At 42.9% G+C, this 16,292-nt stretch overlaps 1 long non-coding RNA gene across 1 annotated transcript in view; it reads right to left on the bottom strand.

Moving 5' to 3' along the window:
• The window catches only part of LOC134344794 (uncharacterized), a 96,935-nt gene extending 83,235 nt beyond the window's left edge, over nucleotides 1-13,700 (bottom strand). The window contains exons 1-2 of the long non-coding RNA XR_010017524.1: nucleotides 13,592-13,700; nucleotides 111-327 (exon numbers count right to left, since the gene is read on the bottom strand). This is a non-coding gene — a long non-coding RNA (uncharacterized LOC134344794). The remainder of the gene's footprint in view (nucleotides 1-110; nucleotides 328-13,591) is intronic.
• Nucleotides 13,701-16,292: the final 2,592 nt, after the last annotated feature.

Consider the following 16,292-nt stretch of genomic DNA (forward strand, 5'->3'; position numbering starts at 1 on the left):
GATGGTGGAGTTCCTTGATGATGGATGCTGCTTTCCTGTGACATTACTCCATGTAATGTGCTCAATGGTGGGGAGGGATTACCTTCAATGGACTGGGCCATATCCATTACCTTTTGTTAGCTTTTCCGTTCAAGGGCATAGTTGTTTCCATACCAGGCGATGGTGCAACCAGTCAATATACTCTCCACCTCACATTTAGATGGCATGCCGAATCTTCGCAAACTTCGAAGAAAGTAGAGGCGCTGTCATGCTTTCTTCGTGACGACACTAATATTTGCCTCTTATCCTAGAATGCTGCAACAGGCACCAATGAAGTTGACTTGATATCTGAAAAAATTGCACCAACAGGCATTATTTAAGAAATGTAGGAAATAAATTGATTATATTATGAGGAACAAAATTATAGTGGCATATATAGATTATAGAGAAAAGTGATCAACTGCTATTCATAAAATATGATGCAAATTAAAGTTCTTTAATGTCCTTCATGCTAAAATGTTGTCAATTCATTAGATTTGGCACGATGGGTCAAATTGAGTTATCTTTCAATCCCATCCGCTGTCACCTCAGGCCTACATTTGCTTGCATGAGATTTCTGGAGCCGATCACCCTGGCATCTCACAGGTCTGAGTCCAGATGTGAGACTCAGCCTGTGAAATATACACACCTGGCCAGGGAACAGTGTTGACAACCAGCAAAGCTCCAGTGTGTGGAGCTGGTCAAGCAGTGGCTCTCATTTCAACGGCTTTGATACCGCTCTAATATTAAAAACTTTTCAACATACAGGAAATTATTTAATAAAAATATAAATAATCAAAATAATCAAAATACTAGAAACAATTTCAAATGTTAAAGCAATATAATTAATGAAAATTATCACCAAATCTGCATTTAAATGGAGTTTCAGAATCTGCATGAGGGTCTGAGTCAGTACAGGGTACAAAAGACAATTGCATATCGCACACCTAGGCTCTCTTCTTGACATCCATGTGCATTCCAATGGCAGAGTAAACTGATAACATTGGCTTCTCAACGTCAGCAAGATACTAAATCATTCTGTGCACACATATCTGGGATGTTATTTAGTATAAATTGTGGGCCGAAGGGCCAGGAATGTGCTGTATCTTCCTGAGTTCTAGGTTTTATGTTCTAAATGGCCAAATGCCAGTTGTTTTAGACAGTTCTCCAGCATATCTCACACTTTAAGTGATACTTATCCAGTTAACTCAACAATATTTTTGCTAAAAGTCATTTCCACAAATAAATCACAGTGTGGGAGATTTGGAAAATGTTTATTCCATAATCATATGAATTTATTAGCTAACATCTGCATTATCTTGTACTTTTTCAATTAAACAAGGCTCATTAGTTTTGTTTGAAAAGAAAGCAGCAGACTGTAACTTGGGCAATAGAGAAGATGCTGAATGGACTCATCAGATCAGAAGGTATCTATGGAGGAAAACGGCCAGTCAACATTTCCAGTCAAGACCTTCATCTGGATTGAAAGATCCAGTGTAAAAAGCTGAAGGAAAAGAGTAAAGCAAAAGCTAGCAAGTGGTAGGTGAATCTAGGTGAGGGCGGGGTGGCAGAGAGATGGGGATGTGGGAGTGGAAATAGTGACCAAAGCTGAGAGGTGACAGGTGGAGGTGACAAAGGGTTGAAGACAATAGAATCTTACAGAAGGGGAACATAGAGCATGGAATGGAGTAAGGGAGGACTGGAAGGCAGTTGCGAACAACGAAGGAGGGGAGTTAATGTGTGGTAGGTGTGTAGGTGATGGGCAAGTGGAGGAGAGCAAAGAAACGGGTGGTGACGACTGGGGTGAGTGAAGGAAGAACAGGATGGACTGGGTGAGTGAAGGAAGAACAGGATGGACTGGGTGGGTGAAGGAAGAACAGGATGGGACTGGGTGATTGAAGGAAGAACAGGACGGAGTTGGTGAGTGAGGGAAGAACAGGATGGACTGGTTGAGTGAAGGAAGAACAGGATGGACTGGGTGAGTGAAGGAAGAACAGGATGGACTGGGTGAGTGAAGGAAGAACAGGATGGACTGGGTGATTTAAGGAAGAACAGGATGGGACCGGGTGATTGAAGGAAGAACAGGATGGAGTTGGTGAGTGAAGGAAGAATAGGACGGACTGGGTAAGTGAAGAAAGAACAGGATGGGACTGGGTGAGTGAAGGAAGAACAGGATGGACCGGGTGAGTGAAGGAAGAACAGGATGGACTGGGTGAGTGAAGGAAGAACAGGATGGACTGGGTGATTGATGAAGAACAGGATGGGACCGGGTGATTGAAGGAAGAACAGGATGGAGTTGGTGAGTGAAGGAAGAATAGGACGGACTGGGTAAGTGAAGAAAGAACAGGATGGGACTGGGTGAGTGAAGGAAGAACAGGATGGACCGGGTGAGTGAAGGAAGAACAGGATGGACTGGGTGAGTGAAGGAAGAACAGGATGGACTGGGTGAGTGAAGGAAGAACAGGATGGACTGGGTGAGTGAAGGAAGAACAGGATGGACTGGGTGAGTGAAGGAAGAACAGGATGGACTGGGTGATTGATGAAGAACAGGATGGACTGGGTGAGTGAAGGAAGAACAGGATGGACTGGGTGAGTGAAGGAAGAACAGGATGGACTAGGTGATTGAGTGAAGGAAGAACAGGATGGACTGGGTGAGTGAAGGAAGAACAGGATGGACTGGGTGAGTGGTGAAGGAAGAACAGGATGGGACCGGGTGAGTGAAGGAAGAACAGGATGGACTGGGTGAGTGAAGGAAGAACAGGATGGACTGGGTGGGTGAAGGAAGAACAGGATGGACTGGGTGAGTGAAGGAAGAACAGGATGGACTGGGTGAGTGAAGGAAGAACAGGATGGACTGGGTGATTGATGAAGAACAGGATGGACTGGGTGAGTGAAGGAAGAACAGGATGGACTGGGTGAGTGAAGGAAGAACAGGATGGACTGGGTGAGTGAAGGAAGAACAGGATGGACTGGGTGAGTGAAGGAAGAACAGGATGGACTGGGTGGACTGGTGAGGAAGAACAGGATGGACTGGGTGAGTGAAGGAAGAACAGATGGACTGGGATGGACTGGGTGAGTGACTGGGTGATGGAAGAACAGGATGGACTGGGTGACTGGTGAGTGAAGGAAGAACAGGATGGACTGGGTGAGTGAAGGAAGAACAGGATGGACTGGGTGAGTGAAGGAAGAACAGGATGGACTGGGTGATTGAAGGAAGAACAGGACGAAGTTGGTGAGTGAAGGAAGAACAGGATGGACTGGGTGAGTGAAGAAAGAACAGGATGGACTGGGTGAGTGAAGGAAGAACAGGATGGACTGGGTGAGTGAAGGAAGAACAGGATGGACTGGGTGAATGATGAAGGAAGAACAGGATGGACTGGGTAGAGTGAAGGAAGAACAGGATGGACTGGGTGAGTGAAGGAAGAACAGGATGGACTGGGTGAGTGAAGTGAAGAACAGGATGGACTGGGTGATTGAGTGAAGGAAGAACAGGATGGACTGGGTGAGTGAAGAAGAAGAACAGGATGGACTGGGTGAGTGAAGGAAGAACAGGATGGACTGGGTGATTGATGAAGGAAGAACAGGACGAAGTTGGTGAGTGAAGGAAGAACAGGATGGACTGGGTGAGTGAAGAAAGAACAGGATGGACTGGGCGAGTGAAGGAAGAACAGGATGGACTGGGTGATGAAAGAACAGGACTGGGTAGTGAAGGAAGAACAGGATGGACTGGGTGAGTGAAGGAAGAACAGGATGGACTGGGTGATTGATGAAGAACAGGATGGACTGGGTGAGTGAAGGAAGAACAGGATGGACTGGGTGAGTGAAGGAAGAACAGGATGGACTAGGTGATTGATGAAGAACAGGATGGACTGGGTGAGTGAAGAAAGAACAGGATGGACTGGGTGGGTGAAGGAAGAACAGGATGGGACCGGGTGAGTGAAGGAAGAACAGGATGGACTGGGTGAGTGAAGGAAGAACAGGATGGACTGGGTGATTGATGAAGAACAGGATGGACTGGGTAGGTGAAGGAAGAACAGGATGGACTGGGTGAGTGAAGGAAGAACAGGATGAACTGGGTGAGTGAAGGAAAACAGGATGGACTGAGTGATTGATGAAGAAAGGATGGACTGGCTGAGTGCAGGAAGAACATGATGGACTGGGTGAGTGAAGGAAGAACAGGATGGACTGGGTGATTGATGAAGAACAGGATGGACTGGGTGATTGATGAAGAACAGGATGGACTGGGTAAGTGAAGGAAACAGGATGGACTGGGTGAGTGAAGGAAGAACAGGATGGACTGGGTGATTGAAGGAAGAACAGGACGAAGTTGGTGAGTGAAGGAAGAACAGGATGGACTGGGTGAGTGAAGAAAGAACAGGATGGACTGGGCGAGTGAAGGAAGAACAGGATGGACTGGGTGAGTGAAGGAAGAACAGGATGGACTGGGTGATTGATGAAGAACAGGATGGACTGGGTGAGTGAAGGAAGAACAGGATGGACTGGGTGAGTGAAGGAAGAACAGGATGGACTAGGTGATTGATGAAGAACAGGATGGACTGGGTGAGTGAAGAAAGAACAGGATGGACTGGGTGGGTGAAGGAAGAACAGGATGGGACCGGGTGAGTGAAGGAAGAACAGGATGGACTGGGTGAGTGAAGGAAGAACAGGATGGACTGGGTGAGTGAAGAAAGAACAGGATGGGACTGGGTGAGTGAAGGAAGAACAGGATGGACCGGGTGAGTGAAGGAAGAACAGGATGGACTGGGTGAGTGAAGGAAGAACAGGATGGACTGGGTGATTGATGAAGAACAGGATGGACTGGGTAAGTGAAGGAAGAACAGGATGGACTGGGTGAGTGAAGGAAGAACAGGATGGACTGGGTGATTGATGAAGAACAGGATGGACTGGGTGAGTGAAGGAAGAACAGGATGGACTGGGTGAGTGAAGGAAGAACAGGATGGACTAGGTGATTGATGAAGAACAGGATGGACTGGGTGAGTGAAGAAAGAACAGGATGGACTGGGTGGGTGAAGGAAGAACAGGATGGACTGGGTGAGTGAAGGAAGAACAGGATGGACTGGGTGAGTGAAGGAAGAACAGGATGGACTGGGTGAGTGAAGGAAGAACAGGATGAACTGGGTGAGTGAAGGAAGAACAGGATGGACTGGGTGAGTGAAGGAAGAACAGGATGGACTGGGTGAGTGAAGGAAGAACAGGATGGACTGGGTGAGTGAAGGAAGAACAGGATGGACTGGGTGATTGATGAAGAACAGGATGGACTGGGTGAGTGAAGAAAGAACAGGATGGACTGGGTGGGTGAAGGAAGAACAGGATGGGACTGGGTGAGTGAAGGAAGAACAGGATGGACTGGGTGAGTGAAGGAAGAACAGGATGGACTGGGTGATTGATGAAGAACAGGATGGACTGGGTAGGTGAAGGAAGAACAGGATGGACTGGGTGAGTGAAGGAAGAACAGGATGGACTGGGTGATTGAAGGAAGAACAGGACGAAGTTGGTGAGTGAAGGAAGAACAGGATGGACTGGGTGATTGATGAAGAACAGGATGGACTGTGTGATTGAAGAAAGAACAGGATGGACTGGGTGAGTGAAGAAAGAACAGGATGGATGGACTGGGTGAGTGAAGGAAGAACAGGATGGGACTGGGTGAGTGAAGAAAGAACAGGATGGGGCCGGGTAAGTGAAGGAAGAATGGGTAGCTCTGGGGATGTTACTTCCATTTCTAACATCATATCGCTGCGAAGCAGCGTTTTCTGCAATGAATGCAACGAAAACTAAATTGCGGAATAGACTGAACCCCCTTTGAGTATCGCTGTCTCCCATCACCCCTCGATAGGACCGTCTTGTTGAAGGAAAACAAGCCCAGGGCTCCCACTAATTCATCGATATTGGTATGTTGCATTGATTTCATATGTTCATAAGAGGAAAATATGCGCTGTGTGTTTAATATCCAAACATTACTTAAAATGTTATGATGCTATTGACTTATAAGAGACTTCTAATTCAGTAGTTTCCAACCTCCAGGCCGCGAAGAATGTAGCGGTACAGTGGTAGCCAGAACGCACCCAGCACATCTTTAAGAAAAAAGCTGAAATAAACAAGCTAATTAGTTAGGTGTCGCCCGTAAGTTAATGTCAGCACAGATCAGAGGCAATTGCTGATTGCGTTGCTTCTGATCTGGGCTGGCATTTATGTGCCACGTGGCACCTAATCAATTAGCTTGTTTATTTCGGCTTTTTTCTTAAATGTGTGCTGGGTGTGTTCTGGGTGTGTTCTGGGTGCATCCTGGCTACCGCTGCAGTGCTGCATTCTTCGCGGCCCGGAGGTTTGGGACCACTGTTATAATTGACTTATCACTATATTCATGTGAGGAAAATATGCGCTGTGTGTTTAATGTTAAATTTGTTAGATAAACCCCTTTAGAAATGAAATTGAGTGTATTAGCCACTTATAATTGACTTATAGCTGACTTACCACCTATATTCCGGTCGTGATTAACACCCCCCCCACCCCCCCGCCCAACCCTGGGTCTGCTGGTCCACAAAAATATTGTTAATATTAAACAGGTCCGCGGTGCAAAAAAGGTTGGGGACCCCTGAGTTTTGGGAATGGACAGGAGTTTCTGTGGCCGAGAACATGATTCTTAGATAGTATGTTGCCTCCTGGGTGCCAAGGTTTGTAACATTTGGATTAAATCCTAAACGTTCTTAAGTGGGAGGGTGAACAGTCAGAGGTTGTTGTCCATACAGATACCAATGACATGGGTAGGACGAGGGATATTGTTCTGCGTAGGGAGGTCAGGGAGTTATGTTCTAAGTTAAAGGGCAGGAACTCCAGGGTTGTAATCTCAGGATTGCTACATGTTAGTGAGGCCAGGAATAAGAAGGCTACACAGTTTAACGTGTGGTTAAGTAGTTGCTGGAGGAGGGAGGACTTCAGATCTTTGGATCATTGGTCTCTTTTCCAGGGAAGGTGGGACCTGTAGAGAAGGTGAACTGCTGAACTGGAGGGGGACTACTAACCCAGCAGGAAGGTTTGTTAACGCTGCACAGTGGGTTTTAAACTTGAGCTGCAGGGGAATGGGAACCAGAGTGCCAGAACAGTTGGTAGAGAGGTTGTGAAGGCAGATGTTCTTAATACCTCAAAGTCAGGAATCAATAGGTTGAGCAGTGTCCTGAGATACATGTATTTCAATGCAAGAAATGAAAGGCAGGTAAGCCCAGGAAATGGATCAACACCTGGAATTATGATGTTGTAACCATTAGTGAGTTATTACTGGATGAAGGCAAGGCAGTGGATCTTGTCTACATGGAATTTAGTAAGGCATTCGACAAGGTCCCACATGGGAGCCTGGTCAAGTTAAAGTTCAGTCGCTCGGCACTCAGGATGGAGGCAGACATTAGCTTTGTGGGAGAAGCCATAGAGTGTTAGTAGATGGCTGCCTGTCTGACTGGAACCCTGTAACTCGCAGTGTGTCACAGGGATCGGTGCTGGGTTCTTCGTTGTTGGTAATCTGTATCAATGATCTGGATGATGATGTGGTTAACTGGATCAGCAAATTTGTTGATGTCACCAAGATTGGGGGTGTAGTGGACAGTGAGGAAAACTATCAATGCTTGCAAAGAGATTTGCATCAGTGGACAAATGGACTGAAAAATGGCAGATGAAATTTAATGCAGACAATTACAAGTTTTTGCACTTTGGCAGGACCAACCAGGGTAGGTCTTATACAGTGAACAGTAGGGAACTGAGGAGTGTGGTTGAACAAAGGAATCTGAAAATACAGGTCCATAATTCATTGAAAGTGATGTCACAGGGAGATAGGATCATAAAGAAACCTTTTGGCACATTGGCCTTCATAAATCAATGTACTAAGTACAGAACATTGGATATTATGTTGAAGCTGTATAAGAAGATGATGAGGCAAAATTTGAATTATTGTGTGCAGTTTTGGTCACCTGCTTACAGGAAAGATATAAATAAGGTTAAAAGAGGGCAGAAAAAATTTATAAGGATGTTGCTGGGGCTGGAGGACTTGAGTTTCAACATTTAAGAGAAGTTTGGATAGGTGCATGGATGCCAGGGATATGGAGAGAATGGTCCTAGTGTAGGGTGATGGGAGTAGACAGCTTCAATGGCTTTGGCTTGGATTATATGGGCCAAAGGGCCTGTTTCTGTGCAGTACTCTATGACAGTCTTGCTGTGGCTTTGATTGCTAAAAAAGGGCACAATGGGACAGTGGCTGATATTATTTGCCAGTATTCTGCTATGAATAAAATTAAAAGAACCTATCACATGGGAGATCTTGGAAAATAATAAAAGCAGATTCTTCTGGAAAAAAATGTCACAGAGACTAATTGTAAAATAATTGTAAAGAAGGAAAGCATCCATGAATTATCCTAAGAATTGAAAAAAAATGTGCTAAATCATTTCAAAAAGTATAAGTGAGTCATTACATGTCCTGAAGTTGTGGTACTGAAACATAGAAAAATATCTTGGTGTGTAAGTAAATGTTTCCTGTTAAATCCCTGGGAGTGTTACAGGGACTTTTACCATTTAATTTGAATGAGTACAAAACTGTGCAATGTTATGCACCATTCCGAGAGCGAAGCCATGAATTTCATGTAGTATTTTGTTTGAATTTTGTGAGAATTTCAAATGGCAAAGTTTTAAACAGGAGAAATCGTTGACTAAGATTGAAAAGAAATACTGGTTGCAATGAGAAAGAACTGGCATAATGAGAGACAAGTGGTGGGGTTTGTTTAGGAAGGGATAGCAGGGGAAGATTGTTTATCATAGAGCAAATAATATAAGTGAAACCCTTGAAATGCCTGCACCAACTAAAAGCAGTATTAGAATTCCAACAAGCTAGATAGTTAATGAAAAAAGAGATGTTTGAGGAAGTGAATGGAAGTTTGATATGAATTGGTCAACTAAGCTTTCTAAAAGGCTGTTTCAGTGAGGGCCAAACTTTTCCATTTGAGATCGGATAAGCCAATAAATATAAAACTGCCAATAAACTGCACAAAGATTTAAAGCATCAATAGTTAAGATGAGAAAATTGTTTGTGGAAAAGTGACAAATTGTTTTGCAATTTTTCTGTTTAATCATATATGATCATTGAAATAAGACCACAACACCATAAGATATAGGAGCAGAAATAGGCCATTTGGCCCATTGAGTCTACCCCGCCATTTTGTCATGGCTGATCCAATTTTGCTCTCAGCCCCAACCTCCTACCTTCAACCCATATCCCCTCATGCCTGACCAATCAAGAATCAAGAAATGATGATATAGAATTTATCTTGAAGTGCATTTATACTCCAGATGTCAAATGATTTAATCAATTACAAAATAACTTAAATATTTCACAAATTTTCAAAGGTAAGAACAAATCAGAACATTAAAGATTTTTTTTACACTAAAGTATACTCAAATCTACGAAGTAAAACATCATCTGTGGTCATATTTTCATGATGTTAACTTATTTTCATTTTCCTGCAAGCTACAGGTTACATTTGAAAATCTATATGATTTCTACGTTACTTATTTATTTATCTATCTATCCATTGCAATATAGCATAGTACAGGCCCTTCTGGTCCTTTGAGCTGTGCTGCCCAGCAACCCCCAGTTTAACCCTAGCCTAATCATGGGACAATTTACAATGACTAATTAACCTACTAACCAGTATATCTTTGGACTGTGGAAGGAAACCAGAGCACCAGGAAAAAAATCCACACATTCCAATGGGGAGGATATACAGACTCCTTACAAATGGCGTCAGAAGTGAGCATCTTACTCCAACGCCTTGAGCTGAAATAACATTGTGCCAACTGCTGCACTGTTGTGGTGCCCCTAATTATGACCAATTTAAATTGAAGTCACTTGGTTCCGTCAAATACCTCTAACAAAACCTATCATATACATTAATGTCAGGAGTAAGCCCTTGGTGTTGGCGCGTAGCCAAGTAGTTAAGGCGTTCGTTTAGTGATTTGAAGGTTGCTAGTTCGAGCCTTGGCTGAGGTAGCGTGTGTGTCCTTGAGCAAGGCACTTAATCACACGTTGCTCTGTGACAACACCGGTGCCAAGCTGTATGGGTCCTAATGCTCTTCCCTTGGACAACATCGGTGGCGTGGAGAGGGGAGACTTGCAGCATAGGCAACTGCTGGTCTTCCATACAAACTCGCCCAGGCCTACACCCTGGAAACTTTCCAAGGCACAAATCCATGGTCTCATGAGACTAATGGATGCCTATGATGAAGCCCTTTACACAGAAGTGTGATACTTCAAAAAGATTGTGACTAGGATAGGTTATTGAATTAAAATTATCTTATTTGAAGAAATTCAAAGGTGTGATTTTGGTTGAAGAATAATTCAGACACTTTATGCTCTGCAATTTTATTGCTCATGCTTTCCACACAACCAAGAGATGCTGTAACCATGAAATGTTCTGTTGATTTACAGTGATGGATATACTTAAGATATTTAAAATGTATTTTATTTCATTTATCTTATTTACTTTTATTTCATCATGCTGCAACGTAGATTCACATTGCAAGGTTAGAAAAGATCAGAAAAACTTCACTTTACTTAATCTTTACAGGCCAGCCTGCAGTAGGAGCAAAACAAACAGTTACACATTAAAATAAATGCACAAGTTGCAAAAACAATCTCCTTTAAGGCACATAAATCCAACAGGAAAAGTAATCAATCCATAAGCAACAAGAGAAATGAAATACTTTATTAAATCCAAGGCAGCGGTTTATAAATTTGCCAGAAATAGCACTAGATCTGTGGAAAGGGAGCTCTTTAGAACTCACCAAATAGGAACCAAGAAATTGTCAAAGAAAGGCAAGACAAAATATGAGAACTGACTGGGAAGGAACATGAAAAAGCACTATACAAATTTAAATACATGCAATGAATGAAAAAGGCAGCAAGGACAAATGTGGGTAACTTATAGCCAGAGAGAGCAGCATCATGGGGAAACAGGAAAAGGCAGAGAAATTATACAATTACTATGAGTTTATCTTTATGGAATAAGACTCATAAAACTGGACAGATAACTGAGATAATCAAGAGCAAATGATGAAATGGGGGAATTAAGTATTAGTCAAAAATTAGTCTGAGAGAATTTGTCAAGTTTGAAGCCTAATAAATATTAAGGAGTTTGCATAGTCTCCATATGATCATATGTGATTTTCCAGGGAGCTCTGTTTTCTCTCACATTCCAAAGATGTGCGACTTGTTAACTAAATTAGCTACTGTAAATTACCTATAGCGTAGGTGGCTGATGGGAGAATCAGGTGTCTTAATATCTGTCTGTCAAAGGATAGATTACTGGGAAATATATGAGGGAATGAAATTGATTGGATTGTCCAAGAATCAACATAGTCTTGATGGGTCAAATAGTTTCCTTTATGTTATAAGACCATTAGACCATAAGACATTGGCCATTCAGCCCATCGAGTCTGCTCCGCCATTCCATCATGGCTGATCCCGGATCCCACTCAAACCCATATACATGCTTTTTCACCATATCCTAGTATGCCTTGACTAATTAGGAAACTATCAACATCTGCTTTAAATATACCCACTGACTTGACGTCCACCGCAGACTGTGGCACAGCGTTCCACAGATTCACTACTCTCTGGCTAAAAAAATTCCTCCTTACCTGTTCTAAAAGGTCACCCTTCAATTTTGAAACTGTGCCCTCTAGTTCTGGATACCCCCACCATGGGAGACATCCTCTCCACATCCATCCTACCTAATCTTTTCAACATTTGGTGGTTTCAATGAGATCCCCACGTGTTCTTCCAAATTCCAGTGCATTAGGCCCAAAGCCACAAAACAGTCCTCATATGTTAACTCCTTCATTTCCAGAATCATCCTTGTGAAACTCCCCTGGACTCTCTCCAATGACAACACATTTTTTTCTGAGATAGCCCAAAACTGTTGGCAATACTCCAAGTACAGCCTGACTTGTGTCTTATAAACCCTCAGCATTATCTCCTTGCTTTTATACTCTACTCCCAACATTGCATTTGCCTTCTTTACCACAGACTCAACCTGTAAATTAAACTTCTGGGAGTCTTGCATGAGGACTCCCAAGTCCCTCTGCACCTCTGATGTTTGAACCTTCTCCCCATTTAGATAATAGTCTGTGCTATTGTTCTTTTTTACCAGAATGCATTATCGTACATTTTCTAAAACAGCATTCCATCTGCCATTTTTTTTGCGGATTCTTCCAATTTGTCTAAGTCCTGCTGCAATCACATTGCTTCCTCAGCATTACCTACCCCTCCACCTATGTTCGTATCATCCGCAAACTTTGCCACAAAGCCATCAATTCCTTTATCCAAATCATTGACAAACAATGTGAAAAGTAACAGTCCCAATACTGACCCCCTGAGGAACACCACTAGTCACTGGGGGCCAACCAAAAAGGGCTCCTTTTATTCCCACTCACTGCCTCCTATCTGTCAGCCATTCATCTATCCATGCCAGTACCTCTTCTGTAACACCATATAATGTTATTTAATCCTATCAAATACCTTCTGAAGATCCAAATAAATGAAATCCACTGCCTCTCTTTTGTCCACCCTGCCTGTTACTTTCTCAAAGAACTCTAAAAGATTCGTCAGGCAAAATTTCCCTTCACAGAAATTATGCTGACTTTGACTTATTTTATCATTAGCCTCTGTACCCTGAAAATTCTTGCTTAATAATAGACTCCAGGGGGGGGGGCAGTGCGCATGCGTACGGATTGGACGTGTTTGGTCAGTGCTCCTCTCCAGGCCTCGGTAAAATTACTATTATACCGTGTTTTATTCATTCATAGGACAACAGTGTATGCCTAAACTAAGTGTCCGGAAAAGTTTGACAATGCCGAAGGCAAATAAAGCCAAGACCGCCGACTGCCAAACTACTGAAGTTAGTGTTAACAACGGGTCTGTAAACAACTTCTCCGCGTCTGAGATACTGCCGGATAAAACTTACGCCATGTGCAAGGAATTAGGTCAGGAGATTTCTGAGTCAGTTCTGCGCGGCATTAATAACCACTTTGATGTTTTTGAGACCAAGTTTCAGACGCTTGTGGCCTCACAGGCTGACTCACAAGCCCATGTGGCTAATTAACAACTAACCGCTAGCGATCTTGAAGCACGCGTGCAATAGCTTGAAGCTAGGTATTCAGAGCTAATGAGACAAAATAGCCGGCTCCAAGCTGAAGTGCATGACTTAGAGGCTCGTTCCCGGAGACATAACATTAAGATTGTAGGGATACAGGAGGGCGAGGAGGATGGTAAACCTACTGAATTTGTTTCCAGACTGATTCCCAAGTTGCTCGGGGAAGAGCATTTCCCGTAGCCGGTTGAAGATGATCATGCACATCGCTCTCTCCAGCCAAAGCCGGCTGCCGGCGCTAAGCCGCGCACCATCTTGGCACGTATCCATCACTTTCAAGTGAAAGAGCTGATCCTGCGCCGCAGCAGACTACAACTCATGGAGTACAACCCCTACTATACTAAAGAGGTGATGACTCAACGTCGTACCTTTCGTGATGTACTGCAAACTGCGTGATGGAGGAATCACACCCTGCGGTATCCGGCTAGGCTCAATATTTATCATCAAGATGGAAGAGCACCTGAAGTATACGACGACCCGATAGAAGCAGCACAATTCTTGGAAAGGAATAACGCACGCAAAAGGGAATAGATATATTAACACTGTTTATTTAGCTTATACTTGGGCTGGTTTCCATGTTGGGATAAGGGGAAGGACCTGCTTGTTATATTTGGTTTTACAATGCTGTATGCCGCACTGGGATTTAATTACAGAGAATGTTCTGATAATTTCTGTAATTATAATGGTTACATTTGAGTTGGCGTCATGAATGTCCAGCTTCAGGTGCGGACATTGGATAACTCTCCCCAGCCCTAACAGCATTTGTTTAACGGTATTATCTAGTTTGTGTTATAAATTTTCTCAGAGAGGGGTTTTGTGATAATTGTGTAATGTTAATTACCTGCCCAGCAGCTCCCTTTGGGATGGAAATGGGGAACTATGTGTCTGGTTTAGGGAGACACGAAGGGGGGTGGGTTAGGGTGTGTGTTGTTCTTGTTTATGTCTCAGACGTTTTTATTGTGTGTATGTTGTGTTTTTATGAGGCTGCCAGTCAATTTTCATTGTTTACTATGTTTGTGGTCAACTCTAATAGTCTTTTTTTATTCTCATATGCAGAGGCCTTGCAGTAGAACGCAGCTGGGGGGGGTAAAGATATTACAATAGTCTTGTGAATGTTAAGGGCCTTGGTCATGTTGTTAAGAGGGATAAGGTTTTTCCACATCTCAAATCTCTATCTGCAGATGTGATTTTTCTACAGGAAACCTAGATTAAAGTAACTGAGCAACGCAGATTGAGGTCTAGCTGGATATCGCAGGTTTACCAGTCACCATTTACCTCTCGTGCTCATAGTGTGGCTATCCTCTTTAGGAAAAATATTCCATTTCAACTTACTTCCATGACCACAGATCCTCTCGGCAGGTTTATTATGATCTCTGGCTCCATTAATTCACTTCCGCTAACCTTCCTTAATATTTATGGTTCAAACACAGACAAGCCAAAATTTTTTTAGGTAAGTTTTTGATTTACTTCGTAATGCCAGTAATTCAAATATAATAATCGGCGGTGACTTGAATTGCTCCCTAGATCCATATTTAGATAGATTGTCCTCCCACCCACCCTCAAATATAGTGTCATTGCAGGTCCTAAATAATTTGATTAAATCTAGGAATTTAGTATATATCTGGCAAGTTCAACATCCCGCCGACAAGGACTATTCTTATTATTCTCATGTTCGCAAATCTTATAGTAGAATAGACTATTTTTTGGTTGACTCTCATTTAATAGCTCGTGTTACCAATACAATATATAATAATAGATTCATTTCTGACCATAGCCCCTTGGCAATGTCCCAAAATCTCCCCCTTTCCAAACGAATCTATTTCTAGCATTTTAGTCCTTCCCTACTCGCCGATAAGAAATTTATAGAAAATATCACCACCAGATTAAAAGATTTCATAGAAATTAACGATAATGGGGAGGTGTCAGATTCCACACTCTGGGAGACATTAAAAGTTGTAATTTGTGGGTATATAATTTCATATGAATCTGCTGCTAAGAGGGAGAGAGAAGGGCGATTATTAGAGATTGAACATACTCTCCCAACCCTCGAAGCGACATACCAGGCTTCGAAATCCTCTGAAGATAATAATAAAATAATGAAGCTTAAATATGAATACAATTGTATCTTGGGGAGTCAAATAAATAACCTCCTCTTAAAATTAAGACAAAAGCATTTCGAAATGGGGGACAAGCCTGGGGGGCTCCTGGCACGGCTGCTTAGGGGCGCCCAGGCCCTAAGGTCAATTCATTGCATTAGATCGAGGGCGGGTACCCTGTTAACTAATCCCAAGGAGATAAATGACTGTTTTAAAGAATTTTACAGTGAACTCTACACTTGTAAATGCAATGCCACTCAATCTGATTTGAATGACTTCTTTGATTCTCTTCTAATGCTGAAACTTAGTGACGCTGCCAGGGAGGACCTATATTCTGACTTCACATTGGAAGAAATAACTTCTGCCATTAAGTCAGTCATTTCCGTCCAGCAAGGCAGCTGGGCTAGATGGATTTGGCTGTGAATTTTATAAGAAATTTTGTGATATCCTTGCCCCACTTCTCCTCAGAATGATATCTTGCTGTAAGAGAGATAAAGCCTAGAACATTGTACGAGGCTAACATTTCCCTCATTTTAAAGAAAGGTAAAGGAAACAGACCCAGCCAGCTATAGGCCCATTGCACTGCAGAATTTTGATAGAAAGGTAATTACTAAAATGCTGGCTAACCGATTAAATAAGCATTTGTCATCTATCATTCATCCTGATCAGACAGGATTTATCCCAGGTAGATTCTCTTTTTCCAATGTCAGATGCCTCCTTAATACTATGTATACTGATCACGGGAAAGCTAGTGGGGCAGCAATTTTATCCCTTGATGCACAGAAGGCTTTTGACCAGATTGAGTGGCCTTACATGTTTGAGTCGCCGTACAGGTTTGGGTTTGGCGAGTCATTTATATCCTGGGTAAAACTGATATACACCAGCCCAATGTGTTCTATTATGACCAATGGTGACAATCCAACTATGTTTCCCCTACAGCGTTCAGTTCAGCAGGGTTGCCCTCTCTCGCCGG

Source organism: Mobula hypostoma, chromosome 4 (genome assembly GCF_963921235.1).
Source record: "Mobula hypostoma chromosome 4, sMobHyp1.1, whole genome shotgun sequence".
NCBI classification, from domain to species: domain Eukaryota; kingdom Metazoa; phylum Chordata; class Chondrichthyes; order Myliobatiformes; family Myliobatidae; genus Mobula; species Mobula hypostoma.